Consider the following 6,489-nt stretch of genomic DNA (forward strand, 5'->3'; position numbering starts at 1 on the left):
AACACCCGAATTGAAGCACCGTTTTCGTCGTTTGGGCAGTATTTCGAGGTAAATTTTACATCAATCAACTCGTATCCTCGTTCTAATCAAAAACCCTAAAACATCGGTTTGTAATTCAGGAAAAAAACCTAACTCCGTTAAGCTATTTTTAACGCAGACTATTATCAGTAAAAAGTGAACCACTTCAGATTATTATCTGCAAATAACGGAGTTGTGATTATTATCGACCAAATTAAGAAAGTTGAGATTATTTAAATCTAATTTACCCTCGAACTTTTACTAGAAAATAAGTATAACACAAATTCTCTTATAGTGTTACATTTGATTTCATTTCATAATAATAATCTAAGTTGGGAAACATGAGAAAGGGATTGATGTTACATATGACGGTCCCATTTCGATCGGGAATATATTCCTACTGTCCAAATTCGTAGACACACGTCATTTAGTCGTACCGTAGAAACACTTGCGACAAAATTAAAATATTTTAAAAGAATAATATGTGGAGGGAGAGAGTAAAATATAGTAATATAGAAGACGTGATCCAAACGAAGTTATGAAAGGAGTCAACATCCACAATTCATTTAAGACACCCTGCAACCAAAACATGCACAATTAAAACCCTACCCACTTAATAAGTGTAGGGAACCAAGATATAGAAAAATTAGCTATCATATTAAATAATAATAATAAGTATTTATTAAATATAATATTAACAATTAGCTATGATATTAAAAAAATATTATTTCCACCCGTCTCCGTCGTCAACACGGTTACTCCATAGATGTTTAACCAAATCCGGACACGAAAGAGTTTTCACCAACGCAGCCCACTCCAGATAAATACCATCGACAAAATAATACCCATATTTATATTCCACATCATTTGCATAAAATGATGATCAAATCTGTTCCAACCCCGTCTATAACATCATCAAACATATTTGATGATTGTAAAACCACAATATCAATGTTTACACCTTGCCATACTAAAGAACGCATGACAAATTCATAGATTTTGAGATGTGACTGCTTAGAGTATTAGGGTTGGACCACCGTAGTCACCTTAATGGTGTTGGCCTTTTCAAACAGTTTGACAAGCACCCCACGGCCAATGCTAACAGTCTAGGCTACTTATCATCCCGGGAAACCCGTGTATTCGTTGGTAGACTTCATATAAATATGGGATGTTAGTAGACGCCCGATTCTTCAAATATCACCTTCCGTAGAAGTTGATAACCGAATTATATTAAAGTATTACAAATTACATCAATAATAATAAAAATAATAATAATAAACTAAAAGAATACTCGTCCCATGTCGTACGCCAGCTGACGAATTGCAACTGTACATTTTTGCAAACTAGAGAATCCAAGTTTCCGTCTAGCATCTTCTATTTGTTTGAAACATGTAAACTCGTGTTCTAAATTGCCTAACATTCTATAAAAGACGACTCATACGAAAGTGATGCCGAAAGTGTGTATCATCATACAAAGGGCTTTGAGCAAAAAAAAATCAGCTACCAAACGTTGATGAGCACTCAACCAATCTCGTTCAAGGGGTCCTTGTCTTGTACGTGGCTAGGACGATTCAACTTCGTCTCTTAAAAGTTAAACTGCCTCCTTAGCCGTTGTATTAATCAAGTCGTTGAGCATTCCCACATCAGGACCTGACGAGGATGACGAGTCGGAAGACATGATTTACAAAAAGTAAAGAGAATTTAAGTGCTTGAGGGTTTAGAATGTTTTGTGAATTGTGATTGGGTTGTATATGATTTGGTTGAATGATTTGTGTATTATTTATATAAGGTTTGATTTTTTTTTTATTTTTTTATTTTTATAAACATGAGCATTGCTAATGTTCAATTTCATAATTAAATCCATTATTCCCCACTCATGGCGCTCGCTAACATCACAACGATTCCATCAAAGGCGTCCAGGCATCAGTGTTGGGAGCTTCATCATGCTTATATGGCACAGGACGCTAGCCTACACCACCCCGTCTTATAGCCAACTTTGTTATAGGTGCTGTGAATATATGGTTTCGACTTTCGGTTTTAAAAATTATTTGTTTTACCATTGTCATGTAAAACAGGTCCCAACAAAGTCTCCGTTTCATGTTGGGATACTAGATATCGATTTGTTACCTAAAAGCAAACACTTAGTAATACATATAGGAGGTTAAAATATCCATAATTGCACATAGGGATATAAACATGCGGAGCCATGAGCTTGCTTATTCTTTATAAAATACTTTATTATTTTATTTATATATTTTTATAATTGGTTACATACCTATTTATAATATAAGTTGAGTAAAATTTATATGAATATAATTTATTTAATTTTATTATGATTTTTTATACAATTATAATTATTAATATATAAATAGAGTGAATTTCAAGGATTGTCCTTTATCTTTATACCCATTTTCAGGCGTTGTCCTTTATGTTTAAACTTGACGAGTTTTGTCCTTTATGTTTTCATATCATACACGTTTTGTCCTTTAGGCCTAACCCAGTTAGTTTTTTCAGTTAAATTTGGTCATGTGTTTTACACATGAGGGCATTTTTGTCAATTCAAAGGTTGCAGAAGCTTTGAGCTGTAAATCTGTCGTTGAACTTACCTTTGAATTGACAAAAATGCCCTCATGTGTAAAGCATATGACCAAATTTAACTGAAAAAACTAAATGAGTTAGGTCTAAAGGACAAAACTGTATGATATGAAAACATAAAGGACAAAACTCGTCAATTTTAAACATAAAGGACAGCGTCTGAAAATTGGTATAAAGATAAATGACAATTCTTGAAATTCACTCTATATAAATATATTAGACTCGTGAGCGAGCTCGAGCTTGATATGTGAAGCTGGGGCTCGAGTTCGTTTATTATATGAGCCTCAATAAAAGCTCGAGCTCAAACTAGAGCTCGTTTAAACTCAACTCGAATCAAGTTTTTAGCGAGCCAAACTCGAGTAACTCATGAGCGCCTCGGCTCGTTACACCCATAGTTGCATATCTTACCAAATTGTAAAGTAGGTAGCCATTGAATTAGCTTATGGCACTAGATTAGATATTAAAACATGTTAGGTATTTTAAAAAGATTTATGTTAGAGATGCATCCCATTTATGTAGGTGGAAAGTTAATTATAATATGCATGATACATCCTGTAAGTATCAAATACCTTGTTTGATATTGGTGTTTAATTAATGACCAATAACTACACATCATACTAAACTCCAAAGTAGTTAACTGTTGAATTAACTTATAAAAGTTTTTATAAAGAAAAATAATCTCAAAGATTTCAAGAAATATAAATTTATAAATATCAGGAATTTCAAGTGATTATACTTCATTTAAAAGCAGGTATTTATATTATGTGTTTCTTATTCATTGCAAAAAATAAGATCGGTTTTAGACAAATAAAAAAAAACTTTTGTATGTGAAATGTTAAATACTTAAATTTGTTTTTTCAGAATATTTTCATTAAATTGAGAAAAAAAGTGTTTGATCAGGTCAAAGGATCATATACATCTATGACGACCAGATCCTCAATTTTGGCAACCAAGAAACTATTTTTATACAATATAAGGACACTTCATGTTAGCTGGAAAAAAGAAGAGATTGAAAATAAAAGAAAAACAAAATTATTGCAGCCTCTCCATAATACCATTTAGACAATAATAATTCTAAGAAACCCATACAAAATCCATAATCAGAAAGAAAAATCTTTGTCATTTTTAAAAATATTGTTCAAATACATACATAGTGCATGCATACATAAAACAAAAGGATCAAAAGGAAGCAAAGTTAGCAAGAAATACCGGGATATGAATAGATTTGTTGGTGGCAACTTTATTGGCAGGGATGGAGTAAAAAGAAGCCGTGAGGCTCAGGATAGACAGCGCCTTTGATAGACACCATACGTAAAAGTATGCATACATGCCATATATAGGCGCTATCCCTCCTGAGCTTTACAGATTCTTTTCTACTGTTTTGTCTGTCTCGTCAACATCCATCTACAATAACATGTTCTTTCGAACCTTTTTTATAGATGCATGCAACTGTTTCCTTACACACATACATACATGTGTGTGTATGTATGTATGTATGTATATGCGTATATACGTATATGTATATATGTGGGTATATAATACATATGGCATGGCAGTGGAAAGAAAAGGAAGGGGTATGGTCATATTTATAAGGGGTTGGCGGTATATGGGGGCCAATTTGATAAATGAGAATGAATTGAATTGAATGGTAGGTTTAGACCAAAGAATTTATGGGTTTCTTAGATGGAAGGCCGGACCCATATGCGTTTTCCATTTGTTTATTTATAGGAGTTTGTCTTATATACCGTCAATATATAATTAAAGAGTAAATTATTTATATTTATATTTATATAATATATAAGGTGAACTATTTATTATATTATAATATAAGTGTGGATTCAATCTCTTATAAATTACAAAATATCGTCAAATATTATTTAAATCCGTCAAACAAAGGTCGCTAAAATAGACGTTTACTTAATACTAATAGGCGTGTTAACTTTTTAAAATATAAGGAATTCTTTATTGTATTCATATATCTTAGAGTAAAATGCACGGATAGTCCCTGTGGTTTTGCAAAATAACACCTATAGTCCCCAACTTTTGAAAATTACACCGGTGCTCCCTGTGGTTTGATAGTTTGTTACTCGGATAGTCCCTTGAGTGGATGACGGTTAGTTTTCTCCGTTAAGTGGATATAAAATGACAAATTTACCCTTCATTCTCCACTCTATAAAAAACAAAACTACCACCCCCACCCCCTCTGCCCCCCACCCCATCAACCACCACCCACCTCCTACCTCCCACCTACACCACAGGATGTTACAGTCAACCGGAGCATCTTCAACTTCACCATCCGTTGAGCAGGAATCAACCTTGGATGCTCAAAATTACGGTTTATTTAGTAATATCAATATTGACTCATCTGGGCTTCTACTTCCGACAATCGATCCTGATTTGTCCACAATACCTTCTTCACCAGCTTCCGGGTTTCAGAACTTTGGCTACATACAAGACTCTTCTGAGTTGATGCAATCTATCGCGAACCCTAACCGGACATTTGTGAAGGTATACAAATTAGGGTGTGTTGGGAGATCATTAGACATGAAACGGTTCACCAGCTACCATGAAATAATAATTGTAATTTATTTTCTTGTTTCGAAAACTATAAAAGATTGAATTTGAGTATTTTTGTGTCTTGAAAAATATTAAAAGTGCGTACAAGAATTGATTTACGAAGTGAAACTGAAAAGTGACCGGACTGAGACCCAACCGAAACCTGTCTTTCAAAGATCAAACTGAAGGGAAACAACCTGAAACCGAACCGAAGCCGGTTAAAAAGACAAAAACGGGTTCCAAACCGGTTTGGGTTTAAAAAAAACAATTCGTGGTTGGTTTTAGTTAATGTTACTGCTTTGAAGTTTGGGCCTGATTTATGACTAACAAACTGGGCCATAATGAGGAGACAGAAGATGGCCTGATAATTTCCCCCCAATTAAAATAGAAAAAAGTTTATTTTTATCTCTGGGCCGTGTCCAATTCCCTATCGAAACCCACTCTGAATCTAGCACAATCTACTAAATCCATTTTGTCTTGTTTTTTTCACAATATTACGCTTAAGCCAGGGGTGTGGCTTCGCGCCACCCCGCTACATAAGCTCAACAGTGGCTTTGGCGCCCCACCCTCACCCCGTCTCCGTTAAAGGGGGTGCTATCCTTGGCTTCCGCCATAGGGTTAGCGCGCGCGAGAGGATAAAATCAAGGAGCCCCATCTAAAGTCAACCAATCAGTCTTTTTATTTATCTTTTTTTTAATATAGTTAAAAAGGGGTGTTATTCAACATCGTGTAAGTTAACGATAAAACCCCCTGCTTATGTGTCGTCTATGTGGCGCTTATGTGACGTAATAAAGCCCATGGGGCTTTAAACCACACCCTCTAGCCTTATGCTTATGCTAAGCGACCTGACTACAATATTATGGGTTAATTCAATATGCCTTTATAATAAACTTTTCAAATTATAAACATTTTTGTAAATCATATTTTAGAAAATTTATAAGTTATGTATAGGAAAGTTATGATTTGAGAAAACAAGTTGTTATATTGGCTTTAGTTTATGAATTCAAACTTATTTCGTGAAGGAATACACATGTATTCTTTGCCAAATTTTTATTTATAAAATAACAAATATGAGGAGGTTTTATTCTTCCAAGAGTCATGTGTCCATTGTTGCTATTAGAGGTGTACAAATCGGTTTTTTTCAAAAACCGGTTTCGGTTATTAATCGGTTTCAGTTTTTTCACCCAAAATAAAAACCGGTTTTTTTTATAACCGGTTCCGGTTACTAACCGGTTTTTGAGGTCCAAAACTGTAAAATGGTATAGATCTGGTGCTAATAGAATGAATACACAAGATATAGCGACAAAAACATGACAAAAA

General features: G+C 34.1%; 1 long non-coding RNA gene across 2 annotated transcripts; it reads right to left on the reverse strand.

The window, feature by feature from the left end:
- Nucleotides 1-307: 307 nt before the first annotated feature.
- LOC110873224 lies at nucleotides 308-4,277 on the reverse strand. 2 transcript variants are annotated; one of them, XR_004865135.1, is made up of 3 exons: nucleotides 3,823-4,277; nucleotides 1,065-1,668; nucleotides 308-594 (listed from the first exon to the last, which is right to left on the reverse strand). It is a non-coding gene; the product is annotated as an uncharacterized LOC110873224 (long non-coding RNA). The 2 variants fall into 2 exon arrangements; XR_002554980.2 differs by lacking the exon at nucleotides 308-594 and having other exon boundaries at nucleotides 926-1,668; nucleotides 3,823-4,275.
- Nucleotides 4,278-6,489: the final 2,212 nt, after the last annotated feature.

The sequence above is a fragment of the Helianthus annuus genome, chromosome 8, assembly GCF_002127325.2.
Source record: "Helianthus annuus cultivar XRQ/B chromosome 8, HanXRQr2.0-SUNRISE, whole genome shotgun sequence".
NCBI classification, from domain to species: Eukaryota; Viridiplantae; Streptophyta; class Magnoliopsida; order Asterales; family Asteraceae; genus Helianthus; species Helianthus annuus.